Here is a 22,717-nt window from a genome sequence, read left to right on the forward strand (position 1 = left end):
GCTGCTGCAATTTGGTGGGGAACATGTTGCTGCAATTTGGTGGGACACATGCTGCTGCAATTTGGTAGTGACACATGCTGCTGCAATTGATAATGACACATGCTGCTGCAATTTGGTGGGACACATGCTTCTGAAATTTGGTGGGACACATGCTGCTGCAATTGATGGTGACACATGCTGCTGCAATTTGGTGGGACACATGCTGCTGCAATTGATGGTGATGCATGCTGCTGCAATTTGGTGTGATACATGCTGCTGCAATTCGGTGGGACACACGCTGCTGCACTTTGGTGGGACACATGTTGCTGCAATTGATGGTGACACATGCTGCTGCAATTGATGGTGACACAGGCTGCTGCAATTTGGTGGTGACACAGGCTGCTGCAATTTGGTGGTGACACAGACTGCATTTTATGTGACACAGGCTGCATGTAAGGAGTATGGATGAGCTGAGTGTTCAAGTCGAACCCATGTTCGACTCTAACACCGGCTGTTCACCCGTTAGGGGAAACCAGAACATTATGGGCCATTCGCACCAAATTCGAGTGGCGCTCACGGGCCATAATGTACTGCGGCATAGCAGTGCATTGCTGGCTGATGATTGGTTAAGCATGCACTATGACCCACATGCTTGGCCAATCACAGTGTCAACAGCGAAAAGAGCCATAATTAGCCACAGGCTTGGCCAATAACAGCGCCGTCAGCGAAGAGAGCCTTAATTGGCCACAGGCAGGATGCCTGTGGCCAATTATGGCTCAGGGGGTTTAGTACACGCCCCACACTATATAAGGCCGCCTGTGCAGCGGCCTTGCGTAGTATGTTGCGGCTCATAGAGAGAGATAGACGGAGAGACAGTGTCTTAATTTCCTTTGAAGCTATTACAAAAATTGTCGGTGTATTGTGCCCCCTGCACAGTGTACACCTGAAGCTAACCCAATTGCTGATGTTGTTCTGGTCTTATACCACAGGCCGCTGCAGCAGTTACAGTCAGTGTATTGTGCTACCTGCACAGTGTACACCTAAAGCTACCTCAATTGCTGGTGTTGTTCTGGTCCTATACCACAGGCAGCTACAGCAGTTAGAGTCGGTGTATTGTGCCACCTGCACAGTGTACACCTGAAGCTACCCCAATTGCTGTTGTTGTTCTGATCCTATATCCCAGGCAGCTGCAGCGATTACAGTCGGTGTATTGTGCCACCTTCACAGTGTACACCTAAAGCTACCCCAATTGCTGGTGTTTTTCTGGTCCTATACCATAGGCAGCTGCAGCAGTTACAGTCAGTGTATTGTGCCACCTGCACAGTGTGCACATAAAGCTACCCCAATTGCTGGTATTCTGCTGATCCTATACTGCAGGCAGCTCCAGTAATTACAGTTGGTGTACTGTGTCATCTTGACAGTGTGCACCTAAAGCTACCCCAATTGCTGGTGTTCTGCTGATCCTATACCGCAGGCAGCTCCAGTAATTGCAGTTGGTGTATTTTATCATCTGCACAGTGTGCACCTAAAGCTACCCCAATTGCTGGTGTTCTGCTGATCACATACCGCAGGCAGCTCTAGTAATTACAGTTGGTGTATTTTGTCATCTGCCCAGTGTGCATCTAAAGCGAACCCAATTTCTGATGTTGTTTTGGTACTATACCACAGGCAGCTGCAGCAGTTACAGTAAGTATATTGCGCCACCTGCACAGTGTACCCCTAAAGCTACCTCAATTGCTGGTGTTGTTCTGATCCTATACCACAGGCACCTGCAACAGTTACAGTCAGTGTATTGTGCCACCTGCACAGTGTACCCCTGAAGCTACCCCAATTGCTGTTGTTGTTATGATCCTATAACAGAGGCAGCTGCAGCAGTTACAGTCGGTGTATTGTGTCACCTGCACAGTGTACACCTAAAGCTACCCCAATTGCTGGTGTTGTTCTGGTCCTATACCAGAGGCAGCTGCAGCAGTTACAGTCCATTTATTGTGCCATCTGCACAGTGTGTACCTAAAGCTACCCCAATTGCTGGTGTTCTGCTGATCCTATACCGTAGGCAGCTCCAGTAATTACAGTTGGTGTATTGTGTCATCTGCACAGTGTGCACCTAAAGCTACCCCAATTGCTGGTGTTCTGCTGATCCTATACCGCAGGCAGCTCCAGTAATTACAGTTGGTGTATTGCGTCATCTGCACAGTGTGCACCTAAAGCTACCCCAATTGCTGGTGTTCTGCTGATCCTATACTGCAGGCAGCTCCAGTAATTACAGTTGGTGTATTGTGTCATCTGCACAGTGAGCACCTAAAGCTACCCCAATTGCTGGTGTTCTTCAGATCCTATACCACAGGCAGGCAGCTGCAGTAATTACAGTTGGTGTACTGTGTCATCTGCTCAGTGTGCACCTAAAGCTACCCCAATTTCTGGTGTTCTTCAGATCCTATCCACAGGCAGGCAGCTGCAGTAATTACAGTCGGTGTACTGTGTCATCTGCTCAGTGTGCACCTAAAGCTAACCCAATTTCTGTTGTTGTTCTGGTACTATACCACAGGCAGCTGCAGCAGTTACAGTTGGTTTATTGTGCCATCTGCACAGTGTGCACCTGAAGCTACTCCAATTGCTGGTGTTGTTCTGGTCCTATACCAGAGGCAGCTACAGCAGTTACAGTCAGTGTATTGTGCCACCTGCACAGTGTACACCTAAAGCTACTTAAATTGCTGTTGTTGTTCTGGTCCTATACCACAGGCATCTGCAGCAGTTACAGTCGGTATATTGTGCCACCTGCACAGCGTACACCTGAAGCTACCCCAGTTGCTTTTGTTGTTCTGATCCTATACCATAGGCAGCTGCAGCAGTTACAGTCAGTGTATTGTGCCATCTGCACAGTGTGCACCTGAAGCTACTACAATTGCTGGTGTTGTTCTGGTCCTATACCACAGGCAGCTGCAGCAGTTACAGTCAGTGTACTGTGTCATCTGCACAGTGTGCACCTAAAGCTACCCCAATTGCTGGTGTTCTGCTAATCCTATACTGCAGGCAGCTCCAGTAATTACAGTTGGTGTATTGTGTCATCTGCACAGTGTGCACCTAAAGATACCCCAATTGCTGGTGTTCTGCTGATCCTATACCACAGGCAGCTCCAGTAATTACAGTTGGTGTATTGCGTCATCTGCGCAGTGTGCACCTAAAGCTACCCTAATTGCTGGTGTTCTGCTGATCCTATACTGCAGGCAGCTCCAGTAATTACAGTTGGTGTATTGTGTCATCTGAACAATGAGCACCTAAAGCTACCCCAATTGCTGGTGTTCTGCTGATCCTATACCGCAGGCAGCTCCAGTAATTACAATGGGTGTATTGTGTCATCTGCTCAGTGTGCACCTAAAGCTACCCCAATTTCTGGTGTTCTTCAGATCCTATACTGCAGGCAGCTCCAGTAATTACAGTTGGTGTATTGTGTCATCTGCACAATGAGCACCTAAAGCTACCCCAATTGATGGTGTTCTTCAGATCCTATACCACAGGCAGGCCGCTCCAGTAATTACAGTTGGTGTACTGTGTCATCTGCTCAGTGTGCACCTGAAGCTACTCAAATTGCTGGTGTTGTTCTAGTCCTATACCAGAGGCAGCTACAGCAGTTACAGTTAGTGTATTGTGCCACCTGCACAGTGTACACCTAAAGCTACCTCAATTGCTGGTGTTGTTCTGGTCCTATACCACAGGCAGCTGCAGCAGTTACAGTCGGTGTATTGTGCCACCTGCACAGTGTACACCTGAAGCTACCCCAATTGCTGTTGTTGTTCTGATCCTATACCATAGGCAGCTGCAGCAGTTACAGTTGGTGTATTGTGCCATCTGCACAGCGTACACCTGAAGCTACTCCAATTGCTGGTGTTGTTCTGGTCCTATACCACAGGCAGCTGCAGCAGTTACAGTCGGTGTACTGTGTCATCTGCTCAGTGTGCACCTAAAGCTAACCCAATTTCTGATGTTGTTCTGGTACTATACCACAGGCAGCTGCAGCAGTTACAGTTGGTGTATTGTGCCACCTGCACAGTGTACACCTGAAGCTACCCCAATTGCTGTTGTTGTTCTGATCCTATATCCCAGGCAGCTGCAGCAGTTACAGTCAGTGAATTGTGCCACCTGCACAGTGTACACCTAAAGCTATCCCAGTTGCTGGTGTTGTTCTGGTCCTATACCATAGGCAGTTGCAGCAGTTACAGTCTGTGTATTTTGCCACCTGCATAGTGTGCACATAAAGCTACCCCAATTGCTGGTGTTCTGCTGATCCTATACCGCAGGCAGCTCCAGTAATTACAGTTGGTGTATTGTGTCATCTGCACAGTGTGCACTTAAAGCTACCCCAGTTGCTGGTGTTCTGATGATCCTATACCCCAGGCAGCTCCAGTAATTGCAGTTGGTGTATTTTGTCATCTGCACAGTGTGCACCTAAAGCTACCCCAATTGCTGGTGTTCTGCTGATCCTATACCGCAGGCAGCTCCAGTAATTGCAGTTGGTGTATTTTCTCATCTGCACAGTGTGCACCTAAAGCTACCCCAATTGCTGGTGTTCTGCTGATCCTATACTCCAGGCAGCTCTAGTAATTACAGTTGATGTACTGTGTCATCTGCCCAGTGTGCACCTAAAGCTAACCCAATTTCTGATGTTGTTCTGGTACTATGCCATAGGCAGCTGCAGCAGTTACAGTTGGTGTGTTGTGCCACCTGCACAGTGTACACCTGAAGCTACTCCAATTGCTGGTGTTGTTCTTGTCCTATACCACAGTCAGCTGCAGCAGTTACAGTCGGTGTACTGTGTCATCTGCTCAGTGTGCACCTAAAGCTAACCCAATTTCTGATGTTGTTCTGGTACTATACCACAGGCAGCTGCAGCAGTTACAGTTGGTGTATTGTGCCACCTGCACAGTGTACACCTGAAGCTACCCCAATTGCTGGTGTTGTTCTGGTCCTATACCACAGGCAGCTGCAGCAGTTACAGTCGGTGCATTGTGCCACCTGCACAGTGTACACCTGAAGCTACCCCAATTGCTGTTGTTGTTCTGATCCTATACCCCAGGCAGCTGCAGCAATTACAGTCAGTGAATTGTGCCACCTGCACAGTGTACACCTAAAGCTATCCCAGTTGCTGGTGTTGTTCTGGTCCTATACCATAGGCAGTTGCAGCAGTTACAGTCGGTGTATTTTGCCACCTGCATAGTGTGCACATAAAGCTACCCCAATTGCTGGTGTTCTGCTGATCCTATACCGCAGGCAGCTCCAGTAATTACAGTTGGTGTATTGTGTCATCTGCACAGTGTGCACTTAAAGCTACCCCAATTGCTGGTGTTCTGATGATCCTATACCGCAGGCAGCTCCAGTAATTGCAGTTGGTGTATTTTGTCATCTGCACAGTGTGCACCTAAAGCTACCCCAATTGCTGGTGTTCTTCAGATCCTATACCACAGGCAGGCAGCTGCAGTAATTACAGTTGGGTACTGTGTCATCTGCTCAGTGTGCACCTAAAGCTACCCCAATTTCTACTGTTCTTCAGATCCTATACCACAGGCAGGCAGCTGCAGTAATTACAGTCGGTGTACTGTGTCATCTGCTCAGTGTGCATGTCAGGAAAGGTTCCCTCCGCTGGTAATATCAATCATTTGGCATGCAGTACTGCGATCCACCAGCAGGTGTCTCCTGCTGGAATTATGTCATCTTTGGTCCGCAGTACTGGTGCCCACCAGCGGAGGGATCCTGGCAGTATGGAGCAGGTATTGCCCTCTGCAGTCAGGCGTCACATGACTGACAGCAGCCATTATAAATACCCGGCAGGTTCATATACACTTCGCCTTGGTATTGTCCTTGAGCCCTGACCTGCAGCCTGTTTGATACCTGTTACCTGTTACCTGTTACCTGTTACCTGTTACCTGATACCTGTTACCTGATACCTGTTACCTGATACCTGTTACCTGTTACCTGTTACCTGATACCTGTTACCTGATACCTGTTACCTGTTACCTGATCCCCGATCCCTGTTTCCTGTATCCTGCCTCTTGTACCTGTTCCCTCTCTCCTTGTCCCCCTATTCTGCTTACCTCCTATTTATGACCCCGGCCTGGCTTGACTACGATTCTGGTTCTCCCTTTTGTTACATTATACTGGTTTACTTGCTTATCTGCACTGTTTGGTTGTTAGTTTGTTCACTTAGTTTGTATTGGTGGTGTGTTCACATTTATATGCGTTTGCTTAATAAATTTACCTTCACTTATTTGTGTCTGCTTCACTTGTCGCAGTCACACAGTTCTGGTCACATCTGGTTCATGACAGAATACCAAGGCCATTCCTGACCAGAAGTGGCTGCACAGGGGAACCGTTTGCTTTAGTTTGGTTGCAAACATGAATGCTGATGAGATCATTTATTTTTCTCTGCTGGCATCTGAGAGTGGTGATTATTGCCGCCAGGTTTTGAAAGAATGGTCTAGTGACCAGTTGTTTGCAGCTATGCGTTTGGCTCACTCCCTGGTCGATCAGGGTTATACATTGTTTGAGGAGGTGCAGCCTTTGATAAAGATCTGTACTGAGCTAGCCCTGCCCTGTATCCCAGATGGCCGTGATGATTTCACTCCTCCTTTTGATATGAATCAGGTTGTATCTTTAGTATGGCTTTTTGAAGATGATCCTTCTGATTTTTGTGAACACTACTCAGCCTGTTCCCCACAGGTGATTGCTGAGTGCATTGTATCTGCTCAGTCTTTGGTTAGACAGGGAGGCTTAAAACTTCAGTTTGTACAACCCATACTTTCAGCATGGTCTGACATGGTGCAAACAGCCCCAGCCAAACAATCCACCTCTGCCATCAGGTATGAGCCTACCCAAAAGTATGTTTCCCCACCAGCCATATCAGCCTCAGTTGCAGCCCAGTACACGCTGCTCCCAACCAAATACTCCTATCCAGTCTCTACTCCCTGTACTTATCCTGCATTCAACCCACCTGCTTCCTCTCCGCTGTCTACAAACCCACAAGTTCTTTCCCCAGCTACTGGTACCTCTTCTCTGCCATATCACAATCCTCCTTTCCAGTCTGCTGCACCCCTTATTTACAGTCCTGTAGTCACCTACAGAGCTTCAGTGGCTAAGCCAAAGAAAAAACGAAAGTTTTTCCCAACCAAAATGGTCTTACCATTAACCCAACCTGCCTCCACACCTACCAATCTGTCCCAGCCCGGAGTGCCAGAGCCAGAGCTCCAGCCCGGAGTGCCAGAGCCATAGCTCCAGCCCGGAGTGCCAGAGCCAGAGCTCCAGCCCGGAGTGCCAGAGCCAGAGCTCCAGCCCGGAGTGCCAGAGCCAGAGCTCCAGCCCGGAGTGCCAGAGCCAGAGTTCCAGCCAGACGCCTTCAAGCCTGATGTCCCGCCCTTCCAGCCAGACGCCTTCCAGCCTGATGTCCCGGCCTTCCAGCCAGACACCTTCCAGCCTGATGTCCCGGCCTTCCAGCCAGACACCTTCCAGCCTGATGTCCCGGCCTTCCAGCCAGACGCCTTCCAGCCTGATGTCCCGGCCTTCCAGCCAGACGCCTTCCAGCCTGATGTCCCGGCCTTCCAGCCAGACGCCTTCCAGCCTGATGTCCCGGCCTTCCAGCCAGACGCCTTCCAGCCTGATGTCCCGGCCTTCCAGCAAGACGCCTTCCAGCCTGACGTCTTGCAGTCTGATGTCCCGGCCTTCCAGTCTGACGTCTTGCAGTCTGATGTCCCGGCCTTCCAGTCTGACGTCTTGCAGTCTGATGTCCCGGCCTTCCAGTCTGACGTCTTGCAGTCTGATGTCCCGGCCTTCCAGTCTGGCGTCTTGCAGTCTGATGTCTCGGCCTTCCAGTCTGGCGTCTTGCAGTCTGATGTCTCGGCCTTCCAGTCTGGCGTCTTGCAGTCTGATGTCTCGGCCTTCCAGTCTGGCGTCTTGCAGTCTGATGTCTCGGCCTTCCAGTCTGACGTCTTGCAGTCCGATGTCTCGGCCTTCCAGTCTGATATCTTGCAGTCTGATGTCCCGGCCTTCCAGTCTGATGTCTTGCAGTCTGATGTCCCGGCCTTCCAGTCTGATGTCTTGCAGTCTGATGTCCCGGCCTTCCAGTCTGATGTCTTGCAGTCTGATGTCTTGCAGTCCGATGTCCCGGCCTTCCAGTCTGATGTCTTGCAGTCCGATGTCCCGGCCTTCCAGTCTGATGTCTTGCAGTCCGATGTCCCGGCCTTCCAGTCTGATGTCTTGCAGTCTGATGTCCCGGCCTTCCAGTCTGATGTCTTGCAGTCTGATGTCTTGCAGTCTGATGTCCCGGCCTTCCAGTCTGATGTCTTGCAGTCTGATGTCCCGGCCTTCCAGTCTGATGTCTTGCAGCCTGATGTCCCGGCCTTCCAGTCTGATGTCTTGCAGTCTGATGTCCCGGCCTTTCAGTCTGATGTCTTGCAGTTTGATGTCCCGGCCTTCCAGTCTGATGCCCCGGCCTTCCAGTCTGATGCCCCGGCCTTCCAGTCTGATGTCCCGGCCGTCCAGTCTGATGCCTTCCAGTCTGATGTTCCGGCCTTCCAGTCTGATGCCTTCCAGTCTGATGTTCCGGCCTTGCAGTCTGATGCCTTCCAGTCTGATGTTCCGGCCTTGCAGTCTGATGCCTTCCAGTCTGATGCCCCGGCCTTCCAGTCCGATGCCTTCCAGTCTGATGCCCCGGCCTTCCAGTCCGATGCCTTCCAGTCTGATGCCCCGGCCTTCCAGTCTGATGCCTTCCAGTCTGATGCCCCGGCCTTCCAGTCTGATGCCTTCCAGTCTGATGCCCCGGCCTTCCAGTCTGATGTCCCGGCCTTGCAGTCTGATGCCTTCCAGTCTGATGCCCCGGCCTTCCAGTCTGATGCCCTGGCCTTCCAGTCTGATGCCTTCCAGTCTGATGCCCAGGCCTTCCAGTCTGATGCCTTCCAGTCTGATGCCCCGGCCTTCCAGTCTGATGTCCCGGCCTTGCAGTCTGATGCCTTCCAGTCTGATGTCCCGGCCTTGCAGTCTGATGCCTTCCAGTCTGATGTCCCGGCCTTGCAGTCTGATGCCTTCCAGTCTGATGTTCCGGCCTTGCAGTCTGATGCCTTCCAGTCTGATGTTCCGGCCTTGCAGTCTGATGCCTTCCAGTCTGATGTTCCGGCCTTGCAGTCTGATGCCTTCCAGTCTGATGTCCCGGCCTCGCAGTCTGATGCCTTCCAGTCTGATGTCCCGGCCTCGCAGTCTGATTCCTTCCAGTCTGATGTCCCGGCCTCGCAGTCCGACGCCTTCCAGTCTGATGTCCCGGCCTTGCAGTCCGACGCCTTCCAGTCTGATGTCCCGGCCTTGCAGTCCGACGCCTTCCAGTCTGATGTCCCGGCCTTGCAGTCCGACGCCTTCCAGTCTGATGTCCCGGCCTTGCAGTCCGACGCCTTCCAGTCTGATGTCCCGGCCTTGCAGTCCGACGCCTTCCAGTCTGATGTCCCGGCCTTGCAGTCCGATGCCTTCCAGTCTGATGTGCCTGCTGTCCAGCCTGATGTGCCTGCCTTCCAGCCTGACGTGCCGCTGCCCGCCTTCCAGCCTGACGTGCCGCTGCCCGCCTTCCAGCCTGACGTGCCAGCTTCCCGGCCCGATGTGGTTCTGTCTGCTGCCCTGCTTGAAGTGTCTGTTACCCAACCTAATGTGACTTTGCCCATAGCCCAGCTTGACGCAGTGGACTTTCCCCAGCAACTGCTAGTTGGAGCGTCCGGGGGTCGCTCCTTTGAGGGGGGGTACTGTCAGGAAAGGTTCCCTCCGCTGGTAATATCAATCATTTGGCATGCAGTACTGCAATCCACCAGCAGGTGTCTCCTGCTGGAATTATGTCATCTTTGGTCCGCAGTACTGGTGTCCACCAGCGGAGGGATCCTGGCAGTATGGAGCAGGTATTGCCCTCTGCAGTCAGGCGTCACATGACTGACAGCAGCCATTATAAATACCCAGCAGGTTCATATACACTTCGCCTTGGTATTGTCCTTGAGCCCTGTCCTGCAGCCTGTTTGATACCTGATACCTGTTACCTGATACCTGTTACCTGTTACCTGTTACCTGTTACCTGTTACCTGTTACCTGTTACCTGATACCTGTTGCCTGTTACCTGATACCTGTTACCTGTTACCTGTTACCTGTTACCTGTTACCTGTTACCTGTTACCTGTTACCTGTTACCTGTTACCTGTTACCTGATACCTGTTACCTGTTACCTGATACCTGTTACCTGTTACCTGATACCTGTTACCTGTTACCTGATGCCTGTTGCCTGTTGCCTGTTGCCTGTTGCCTGTTGCCTGTTGCCTGTTACCTGTTACCTGTTACCTGTTACCTGTTACCTGTTACCTGATACCTGTTGCCTGTTACCTGATACCTGTTACCTGTTACCTGTTACCTGTTACCTGTTACCTGTTACCTGTTACCTGTTACCTGTTACCTGTTACCTGATACCTGTTACCTGTTACCTGATACCTGTTACCTGTTACCTGATACCTGTTACCTGTTACCTGATACCTGTTGCCTGTTGCCTGTTGCCTGTTGCCTGTTGCCTGTTGCCTGTTGCCTGTTGCCTGTTGCCTGTTGCCTGTTGCCTGTTGCCTGTTGCCTGTTACCTGATACCTGTTACCTGATACCTGTTACCTGATCCCCGATCCCTGTTTCCTGTATCCTGCCTCTTGTACCTGTTCCCTCTCTCCTTGTCCCCCTATTCTGCTTACCTCCTATTTATGACCCCGGCCTGGCTTGACTACGATTCTGGTTCTCCCTTTTGTTACATTATACTGGTTTACTTGCTTATCTGCACTGTTTGGTTGTTAGTTTGTTCACTTAGTTTGTATTGGTGGTGTGTTCACATTTATATGCGTTTGCTTAATAAATTTACCTTCACTTATTTGTGTCTGCTTCACTTGTCGCAGTCACACAGTTCTGGTCACATCTGGTTCATGACAGTGCACTTAAAACTACCCCAATTGCTGGTGTTCTCATCTCCCTGCAGGCCATTAGTATGTCTAGAAGGCCAACAAGGAGAGGCAGACAGTCACAAGCTAATAAAAGAGGGCAAGCAGGCTCTGTGTCTAGAGGCAACAGTGCTGGTCGTGAATGCAGTGCATCCTCATCAGCACGTGGCCATGGGACACGCCTATCCTTATTTTCGGAAGCTTGACCTGTTGAGCCACAGCATGCCTTAGACTTAGTAGAGTGGATGACCAAGCCCTCCTCATCCTCTCTCACCCAGGCTCAGGGTACTGGCAAAGCAGCTGCCAACGCGACCTCTTCCCACATCTCAATGGCATCAGTCACTCCTTCCCTAGACCCACAATGTCCTCCTGAGGAGTCCCCCAAACTGTTTGAGCACAGTGTTGGGTACATGCTCCAGGAGGATGCCCAGCGTTTTGAAGGCTCTGATGATGATACCCAGCTAGAGGAAGGCAGTAGTGTGAGCCCAGAGAGAGGGGATGCCCGAGAAGGACAGCAATCTGGCAGTCATGTTCCACCAGCTGCAGAATACTGCCAGGCTTGCTCCAGTGATGAGGAGGGAGGGGATGATGAGGTCACTGACTCCACAGGGGGTGCCTGATAGGAGAGAGGAGGAGGGGGCACATCTCTAACGAGGCAGGATGCCCTCCAGGGGCCAGCTTAATGGCAGCACACCGACTGAATCCCACCGCAGAGCTCCGCCTATGCATGGCTCTGCCTCTGCACGTTATTCCAAAAATTCTTTGGTGTGGGCCTTTTTTTAGACGAGTGCATCAGATTGCACCGCTGCTATTTGCAACATATGTCTCAAGCATATCTCGCATGACCAAAACATCAGCCGCTTGGGCACCACATGCTTGACCAGACATATGTTGACCTGCCATGTAGTTCGTTGGCAAGCGTACCTTAAAGACCCACACCAAAGAACAAAGCGGACATCTCCTTGCTTCTCATCAGCTGGGATCTCCAACCCCACTAGACCTTCAGTCCTCTCTTAAGCCTGCACTGAGAGGAATGAAGGTGTAGAATTAGGTGTGTCACAGCCAAGTACTTGCGGGCAATCTGCTAGTGGTATACCGACGTCCGATTGTACCCGGCAAATTTCCCTGCTCCAGCTGCTGGACCATCGAAAGAAGTTCACTCCCAGCCATCCACATGCACAGCGGTTGAATGTTAGCTTGGCTAAATTGCTAGCACTTCAACTGCTGCCTTTTCAGTTGGTAGACTCGGCCCCCTTCCGTGAGTTTGTGCAATGTGCGGTTCCTCAGTGGCAGGTTCCCAAACGCCACTTTTTCTCACAGAAGGTGATTCCGGCTCTCTACCGGCATGTGGAAGGCAATGTCCATGCCTTGCTGGACAGGGCGGTCAGCGGTAAGGTGCATATTACCGCTGACTCATGGTCCAGCAGGCATGGACCTATGCCCTATACCCTGTTACCTATCTTTCACGGCGCCTTTGGGTGACTCTTCCAGCAGCTGGGATGGATGCAGGACAAGGTGCAGTAGTGTTGGAGGTTTTTCCACCACCATGCCTCCAAAATGCTACTACTGTTGATTGTGACACACCTCTCTCCTCCACCCCCTCCTCTTCCTCTTCTTCTTCCTCCATGGCCTCTTCCTGTGCTTTGTCCTCGGAACCAGCAGTGCTCCATATGCGTTCAAGGGGCTATGCAAGTACGCAGGCAAAAAGATGCCATGCTGTGCTTGCGCTGGTGTGCTTGGGGGACAGGAGCCACACTGGAAGTCACATGACATATATGGCTCCATGGTAGGTGAAGGTTCGTGAAACAAAACCCAATATCAATACCAAACATAGAAAAGGAAACTAAACCCCTTTGAAATTTTGTAAATACCAACATATATTTTATAAAGGTATGAAGAAATTGGCCAATACTGTCAATCAATCGAATAAAATAATAACCAGAACATGTGGGAGGCCAATCATCTCCGCGTCTCTGTCACAAAAACCGGAAGCGGTAATTGCGTGACCGAAAGTGACGCTGGCAACCTCAAATTACCGCGACCAGATGTGACGCTAACCATGGGATCACGATCGGAAGCACCAGAAATGTGACCGGAAGTGACGCCGGCAGCCTCAAAATGCCACAACCGGATATAGTTTCATAGTTTCATAGTTAGTTTCAAGGTTGAATAAAGACACCAGTCCATCCAGTTCAACCTGAGTGAGTGTCTACCCCTATCCCTGTACATTGCACACTCACATTGGTCCCTACCCTCAAGGAGCCCACAATCTAAGGTCCATTCATATACTAAGGCCAATTTTGGACAGAAGCCAATTAACCTACCTGCATGTCTTTGGAGTGTGGGAGGAAACCGGAGTACCCGGAGGAAACCCACGCAGGCACAGGGAGAACATGCAAACTCCAGGCAGGTAGTGTCGTGGTTGGGATTCGAACCAGCAACCCTTTTTACTGCTAGATGAGAGTGCTAACCACTACACCACTGTGCCGCCCACTGTGTATGACACTAACCCCGTCACAAACCCGTGGAAGTAAGATCTGAACTCATATATCCAATGAGTCTCGAGACGGGAGACACCGCGAAGGCGGGACTCCCCTCTCCAATGTGGAACAAATTTGTCAATCACTTGAAACAATGTTCCCGTAGGGTCTTTATTATGAAACTGCAAATAATGGCGAGGTACACTGTGTTTACTCTTCCCACTCTTGATACCAGCAACATGTTCATTCACTCGTATCGAAAATATCCTAATTGTGCGACCAACATATTGCCTCTTGCAAGGAAAGTTATCAAATAAACAATATATTGGCTAACACAAGTAGTAAAATGTCTCATGGGGTAGCTGTGCAGCGTAACAGTAGACATTAATGTGTCCATCCTGTGTCTACCCCCAATGTTGTGGAGACATACATTACATTTGCGATTTGAGATAGTAAACTTTACATTGCTGGAAAAAGGAAACTTTTTAGGGGGATCAATCACATTAGGAAAAATTTGTCCTTGTGTGGACCTAGCCCCTCTAAATACCACACCGGCATGTTCAGGTAAAACCGAACCTAGAAGTCGGTAATTCTGGAGCACATTCAAATGTTTTTTTATGATATCCCTGATCTGTCTAGATTGGGTGGAATACGTGATAAAAAAAGACCATTTGAATCTAGAGTCTGAGGCCTGCTTAGAATGTGCCAAAAGGGTAGAACTTCTGTCAATCTGCAAAGTTCTATTGATTTCCCATTCCAGATCAACAGAATTGTAACCCTTCTCAAAAAATCTCTCTTTGAGGACCTGGGATTGTAGGAGAAAATCAGAAGTCCTCGTACAGTTGCAGCGTAACCGCAAAAACTGGCTATGGGGCACTGATTTCAACCATTGTGATTGATGGCAACTATCGATCAGGATGTACCCGTTACGATCGGTAGGTTTGGTCAACCACCATAATCTCCAGACCAAGAAAATAAATGGAAGTCAAGCTAGCCTCATAACTCAAAATGATCCCACGATCGTTAGTATTGAGTGTGACCATAAAATGATCTAGGGAATCACGACTCCCATCCCATAGAAGAAGGATGTCATCAATATACCTAGCCCAGAGAACCAACTCAAGTCTCTGGGAGGCATTGATGACATCCTCCTCCCACTGGGCCATGAAAAGTTTTGCTAAGTTGGGGGTGAACTTCGCCCCCATAGCAACACCCTTTTTTTGTAAATAGAATTGATCTTGGAACCAGAAATAATTGTGCCTTGTGGCAAACCTGAGAAGCTGCATAATGAAATTGCGCTGTATTAACAAAAGACTAGTGTCTCTAGATAGATGGTTGTTAACTGCATCAAAACCCAAAGCATGGGGTATGCATGTATATAATGCAGCAACATCGGCTGTCACTAAAATCATCCCTTCCCAAAACTGTACCGATTCAAGGAGTTTGATAGTATCTTTTGTATCCTTGAGATAGGAAGGAATTCGACAAACTAAAGGTTGGGGGTAAAAATCAACATATCTTCCAATGAGTGAAGTCACCGAGTCAATCCCGCTGACTATAGGATGGCCAGGGGGATTGACCGGATCATTGTGGACTTTAGGCAGATAATAGATGGCAGGGATCCATGGGACGTGAGGGACAAGAAAAGATCTCTCTTTTTTATCTAAAACCCCAAGTGAAAAGCTCTCATCAATCAATTCTATTAAAGCTTTTTTGTATAAACCCGTGGGGTCCTTAGTGATAGGAGTATATGTATCAGGTTTACTCAAAACTAATTTTTGCGGGTGAGATCAAGGGGGAGGGCCCATTCCTGAGGCATGGGTCCTATTTATCAAAAGTTTGTAGCAGTGTTTAGAAAATGTTTGGCGAAAGCAGGATTGGATGGGTCCGCATATGCTTCACACTCCTTCCTCATTGGGGCAGCTACAGAACCTGCCAGATGTGGGTTGGATATATGTAGGATTGGGAGGTGGGAATTGAGGAGATTCTGGTCTTATATAAGGCCTCAATTGGCAGTTGTATGAAAAAAGGGGGGAAATGGGGTGATCGGGGTTAAGCAAGGGGTGGTAGGGTTACGGTTAGTACAAGCAAGGGTTTACTGCGTTGGTACCTTTATGTTGTCATTTCGTTTCAGATTGAGGTTCTGTGCACCTCATTTGGATCTTAGGTCACTCCTATGTGTGTTGGGGGGCCAGGAGAGGTGATGCTAGACTAGATGACAGGCAACTGGGCATTTCAAGGAGGGAAGCATATGTGCACTGGTTAAGTGTGCCCGGGATGCGGTGGAGCAGAGTCGTGCCAGAAATAGAGAGGTATGCTCGATTGGCTAGACCTCACAATGTACTGGTGATCCATGCAGGAGGGAATGATTTGGGGGTCCAACCATTCAGGGATCTTCTGGTGGACATCAAATTTGATTTTATTCATTTGCGCTCGGTATTGCCTAGCACTCTGTTGCTTTGGTCGGACATAGTGGCTAGGACAACACGGCGATGAGCTAGGTCCGTGGTGAGCATTAACAAAACCCGCATTCGGATTAATAAGGTAGTGGCGAGGTTCATGGCTCACAATGGAGGCAGGGCAGGACTTACCATTGGGCTTGACTGGGCTCAAGCCCATGGGCCCCACCCAGATGGGGGCCCCGTCAAGATACATAGCCGAGTGTACTCGGCTCGGCTCACAGTCATGCCCAGTCCCGCCCAATTATGGACATAACACAGGGACTGCGTGTGACTGTGAGCCGAGTACACTCGGCTACTCTCCACTCGGGACTGGGAGAGGACCCGAGAGGACTCTGTATCTCGGCGGCACCATTTTTTAACTTCAAGACTGCAATGACAAGGCCTAAAATGACACTGGACAAGGCTGCAGATGGACACTGATAAGGCTGCATTGATGGGCGTTTAAATGTACGTTTTTTTCCTTAAAATTCCCTCCTAAACTTGGGGTGCGTGTTATATGCTGGCGCATGTTATACGCCGATAAATATGGTAATGTATAGAAGGTAGGGCCCGAAAGTGACTCAACCCCAGGGGCCCCCACCACCCTAAGTCCTGCCCTGAATGGAGGTATAGTAATTAGACACAAGGAGTGGGGGACAAACGTGGGGCTCTATTTGAGGAGAGATGGAGTCCATCTTTCTGATGTGGGGATTGACTTATGGTTGATGGGGATACAGGAGGGGATCCAAAGGGCCCTGCGGGTGTGGAGGGGCCCTCAAGAGTAAGAGGTCACCCTTTCGGGCTGAGGCTGTGTTTTTCTGGTGGTCTTTGACGGTGACAATAAACGGAAGTGATAAAAAGGGGTGGGGGGTTCAATGGTAGTATATGCCCCTCCGGTGTATTCCAGCAAAGGTTGCTGGAAGACGGTAATGGTTGTACTGTGGGAAGGGGGTCATCTCTGAGCGGCTACAGCTGGAGGCCTGTCAGGTTATTTGTAGTGGAATGTGAGTCGCCGTCAGAGACCACCAGACTGGGGTTAACAAGTTCTGTTAATATGTTATATATTTATATTTGTTATATATATATATATATATATATATATATATATATATATATATATATATATATATATATATATATATATATATATATATATTGGATTGGAGTTATTTATTTGGTTTGTTTAATAAAGGGGCCGTTATGGCCATTTTACTCCATAAAAGAAGGGTGTGGTCTCATCATTTGAGGTGGGTTGGAGTATAAGTGGTTAACAGCAATTAAGATGGGAACATGGGGAGTCGGGGACTACATTAGTCATGTAATAAAAAACTTTAAGTTTGGTTTTAGCTGTTTTACAAATGAAAAAGAAGCTGATACAGTTAATTGATTATATTTAGGCTCCCAATTTCAAAGCAGTATTTTGATGTTAAATTAGACTGGGATTCTTCAACCATCATTTTAAGAAGCTGATACTTTTTTTTAATGCAACAAATGTTTTTTTCATAGACATAACAGATTTAGCAGCTATTTACAAGAGCAACAAATGAGCATTCAATGTTTTTTTCATTATTTTGCCTGCCAAAAGTAAAGTGCTAGATGGAAAGAGATGCAATCACTGTTCAGATGGATAAGGTAATAGACATTTACTTTCTGTACTAGTTGGGGATTACAGGAAAGCGTTGCTTCAATTTACATATTGAAAAGCTAGCTTTGTTGTTAATGAAATCTTGTGCATTGTTAAATGTCATACTAAATGTCATTGAATGACATAAATTATCGTTATCGCCAAGCGTGAACTTAAAGTAAATGGTGCAGGTATACTTTTTCCTTTTGCGTCTCTGCTATGGATTTAATATCCACCAGTTTGGAACATTTTATTCCATTAATGGCACTTGTCCTCTCCCTCTTTATCCTGCTGCATTCAGGATGACTAAAGGGTAAAACTGAAGATAAATTCTTGGAATGCAAATTACTGAGACACTCCTGCACAAAATGTGCATGTGGATATAATGTTCTGAACTTAAGTTTGGCTTAGTGCAAACTATAAAAATCTGCCCATTTGTGGATTAAATCACTATTAAAGAATAAAAAAAAACTATAAAAAAATCCTGTAAAATAGACAGTTTATACTAATCTGTCCTGACACCCATTGGCAGATTCTTTGTCTGTTGTTGAGATAAGCCATCAGAAAGATTCTAACATCTGACTCATTTTCTTCCGTATTGTATGACTGAGTATTACACCGATGAAGGAGCCAGTGAGAGCAACCATGTATTGAGAGACATACACATCTTACACACCCAAAAATGTCAGCTTCTCTAAGTAATAGTGAGTCATTGTAAATGCTAACAAATAACTTTTCCTATTTACTCCCTTTTTATGGTAAACATACCCAGGGCCGGTGCAAGGATTTTTGACACCCTAGGCAAAACCTAATTTTGCCGCCCCCTCTGGCTGCACCCCTGGCTCCACCGACTTTGCCAGGTTAAATGGTTTAATTCAACCCTCTAACTGCTACATCTGCAAGACAGCTCGTTCATTTGAAAAAACAACAGACGTACTAGAAGGCTCACCAGCTAAACCTAAAAACAAAACGAATGCAGCCACCCATCTAAGAATTGGTAAGCTGCAGTATAATAACTATTTTGCTTTGCTTTAATACCACTTTAACTGGATAAAGTTAATCAAGTAATTCTGTTATTGTTGGAATCAGACAGGAATTATTGTTATACATCTACACAGCTGTTTGTACAGCCGAACTCAGCCATAGTGATTGCCAGGCAGTTTCACACGTTTAAAAACAAGGAATGTGACACAACTTGAATAGCAGAATGAGTTTCTATTCAGCCCACCTGGAATGTACGGAACTTCAAAGAGGATATGGCGCCGGCTTGTCTGCAAGAACAGAGGGACAGTTGGTGGGGCGTCCGAGATCAGGCCACGAGATAGCAATCCAGTCGGAGCAGTTGCAATTATGGGCAAACACTGCCCCCAGAGGCCAAGTATGGCAGGACTGGTAGCCTGGGGGAGGAGACGCCCCAGAGACGCTGATTGGTCTATGGGAAAGAGTAGGATGGGCTATGGGGTGTGGTATGGCTGAAGTATGTTTGACAAAAAGGGTTGTGACCTGAGCTCTGTCCCTCTGTATTCCATCAGGAGATCCAGTCATGAGGTGTGGCTGCGAAGGTCGGATAAGTATGGCTTAGATTGCACTGTGATTGTATGCTATGTATATTATTGTAACTTTTATTGATACTTGATGCACATTTTCCTTATTTCCTTGGGAAATAAATGAGATTTAATTGACCTTAAACGTGTATTGATTTCATAGCCAAGGGTGATAGCATTGTGATAGTAACAATAACATGTGCTTGGCTTATTGATTGATAGCTAAACTATAGGGACTAAACAAAGGAATACATAACTGATAATAATAAGAATAGAGGGTATTGATCAGTTACTTCATTTGGCACCCCAGAAGGCGTGTAAAACGTATTTTTACACAGAATCCACAAAAATCTAAGGTATTTTTGTTTGAGTCCCTGTAAGCACAGATGCTCAAAGCCACCCAGAACTGGAAGTCATCTTTAGTGTGGACAAGATTAGCGCTGGCTCGCGAATTCTGAAACCACGCTTGGATGAGCAGGAGGATTCTGGGAGATATTCCACTGGTAGAACGGACGCGTAAAACCTGGTGAGAATTGTGACTGATATATATATATATATATGTACATTATTGTTGTGTTTGCTGCAGAAACTGTAACCAGAGGGCAAATTGGCGCACTGGCGAGATAAGGGACTGATCATCCCTGGTTATGTGATATAACCGCAGATTGACAGGATAAATCATACAATTTTGAGGGAAAAGTGGAAATATCCACGTGATTGTGAAAAAGCGGTCTGTCCCAATAGAAATTCCCTATGACCTGCTATCGGGTAGAAGAGCATTGAATAAGAGTGTGTTCTCCTACAGAAATTCGTGGGTAAACGGATTTGTATTTGTTGTTGTTGTTTTTTTTTTTTTTGGAGTGGGACTACAGGTCAAAGCTAGCTTCTAAACAGCTTCCTCTATGTCGTTGTGTGCTTGGTATCTGATTGTTTAGTGTATTGCTAATGCACAGTGTTGGTTAGAGAGTGGCAGGAATTACCATACATCTTTGAGGAAAAAGTGGGAGAAGTATAGGTTTTTATTTCTACACACGTGAGAGTGAAATAGCTCTGGTCCAATAGAAGACCAAGGCATTGATTAAGAGTGTGCCTTGTGTCTTGTATGCTGTAGAACCACAAGTCACTGGAAATTTAAACGGTTCGTATTTTTTTTTTTTTTTGTTGTCCATTTGTTATCTGTTTTCTTTTGTCTAAGCAAGTTTGCTCAACCAGTTGGTGTGGATAGGCTAATTAGCATATCAATGGAAGCCATTGAAGGTTTCGTTAGCAAGCATGGTGGGATTAGATTTCAAATTACTCACAAAGGTAAATTAACATATCAGTTTAATGAACTTTTAAAACAATGTGATGCACATAACAGTCGCATATTTAATACATCAAAAAAAGGCAGGAAACAGAGAATGGCCAATGCCTTATGCATGTTAATGAGAATGAAAGAAATTGCGGAACAAAAAGAATTAGAATGGTTTGCTGATAGAGAAAAAGTGATGGAACAGGTAAGTGATATATCAATCAGGATTGAAAAGGCTGATGCGGATGCTTGTAGTCGGATTAAACAATTAGTGGCTGAGAAATGTGTATTGCAACAGAGATTAGATGAATTAGAACAAACGTGTAAATTGAGAGAAAGTTGCATTGCCTCTTTGAATCAAAGGGAGGCTGAGAATTTGCAGGTTATCACAAGGCTTAAGGCACAAGCAGCCATAATGGAATTATCCTCCAAGTGTGCAATAGTGGAGGTACCCTCCACACATGCTCAGTGTATAGAAAAGCCAGAAGTGAAATATGAAGAAAACCCGTATGCTATTATCACTGCAAATGATAGTAATGTGATGGGAATCGATGTGGAAGAAGCAAATAAAGGTGGGATAACTGCACTTGAAATTGACTCAGGAGTTGACACTTCGGATGACTCCTCAGACAACGAAAGTGTAAAGTCTGTGCATTCCAATCGCAGTAATATTATCCAGCAATGTGGATTTCCAGCGCCATATGCTAAAAAAATGGCCTATGCAGGGAAACCAGAACTAAAATGTTTTTTGTGTAAAAGGGGGGGTCACACTTCAAAATATTGTCGGGCGGCGAATAATGATATCGAAAGGAAATTATACCCGAAAACGACCCCAAGGCTTCGTGTGTGTTATTCAGCCAGGTGGGGTAGCCATCCACAGCACGGAACCAATAGTAATCAAACCCATTTCCTGTGTAAAACGCAAATGCGGGGTCTAGAAACTAAAAAGCAATATGTAGGACAGTTGTGTAGAGTCAAAATGGAGATAGACGCATGGTTACTCAAATATAGCACTGGGGGAAACAATGTTAGCAGAACTTAGTGAGCTGCAAGCATGGTAAGAATATTCTGGTCAATGTTTCCCGGCTATGAAAAAGGTTTGATGTAAGTTTCAAGTTCAGAATATGATAGAGGACCTGGATATATATATACATTTTTTTTTGTTTTGTACTTTTAGGGATAAACCCCTGAATTGGTATTGTGGTTTTTCTTTTGTGTGGTTAAAAGATGTTTCTGTTATGAGTTTTTTAATCTTGTGTTTCTTTACTCTTCTCTTATTTGTCAGTCTTTGTAAACTTTTCCTGAGTATCCAATACTGCTGATTAACATAAGAATTGTGTGTAATCACTTGTGTGTTCCTTTTTCCAGAGACCAGGAAGGAGTTAAACTGGTTCGTATACAGACATTTGCATTTGTTTGCAGGTCTCTCAAAGTAACAACAGTGGTAAAATATAACAGAACAGGGGTTAGGTTATTGTAAATGCATAATCGATTATCACATGGTACCATGAGCTCATTAGTTAGTAATTGTTTGCAAACAATGAAAAATAATAGTACTAAAAAGAGTTACAAATGAAGCTAAAATGTTGTGATGATACATATGCTTTGTTTTGTTTTTGTTTTCCCCATTAACTAATTGTATTTCAGATTGGAATAAGCACTCTTTGCAGGAGAAAAGTCCATGGATGTTGTTAACTAAAAGTTGAGTGTTTGTCATTGTTTTATGATGGTTGTCTTGTCATGTTGTTTGTGTGATCATGGCCAGATTTTTAATTAAAAAAAAAAAAAAAAAATATTTCTACTTTCATTTTTATTTTTTTTTTATTTTATTTTTTTATTTTTTTTTCTTCTAAAATTTTTTTTTTGTTGATATTGATTTAGTCCTCTATGTTAGTTATATTTTTATTCAGGTGGAAAAGTAGTAGGTCTAATCCACCTGAAAGGGGGGGAATTGACAATGCCCTCAGTTAGAACCAGTCACCTGAAAAGGGGTAGCGCATACATCGTAAAGGTACAGATAGATGCATTGTTTTTAATTTTTAAAATTTGAAGTTTTTGAGAAGCAACACTGACGTTCAGTTTTAAAAGTTTTGATCATACCATGGGGATCCATTTTACAGTGGGTGTAGCCTAAAGAGGTCATGGTTGTTTGGATAGTTTGGTCAGAGTTGCAGAAGCCAGGAATACTGAGGTCCTGGGCTCCAAGGAGGGAACTATAAGTAAACATGGTAAGCGATCAGATATTGTGGATAAGAATTTGATACTGCTCTTGTTTTTCACTTCCAGAATCCAAGTGGAGCGAGAATTGGAGAGGCTTCTGGAAGATGGATGACAGATGATCATCTGGTTGGCAGTTTGTCTGTGCCACACCATACCA

The sequence above is a fragment of the Lithobates pipiens genome, unplaced genomic scaffold (assembly GCF_037356315.1).
Source record: "Lithobates pipiens isolate NorthernLeopardFrog02 unplaced genomic scaffold, aLitPip1_a1.2 Scaffold_3, whole genome shotgun sequence".
Classification (NCBI taxonomy): Eukaryota; Metazoa; Chordata; class Amphibia; order Anura; family Ranidae; genus Lithobates; species Lithobates pipiens.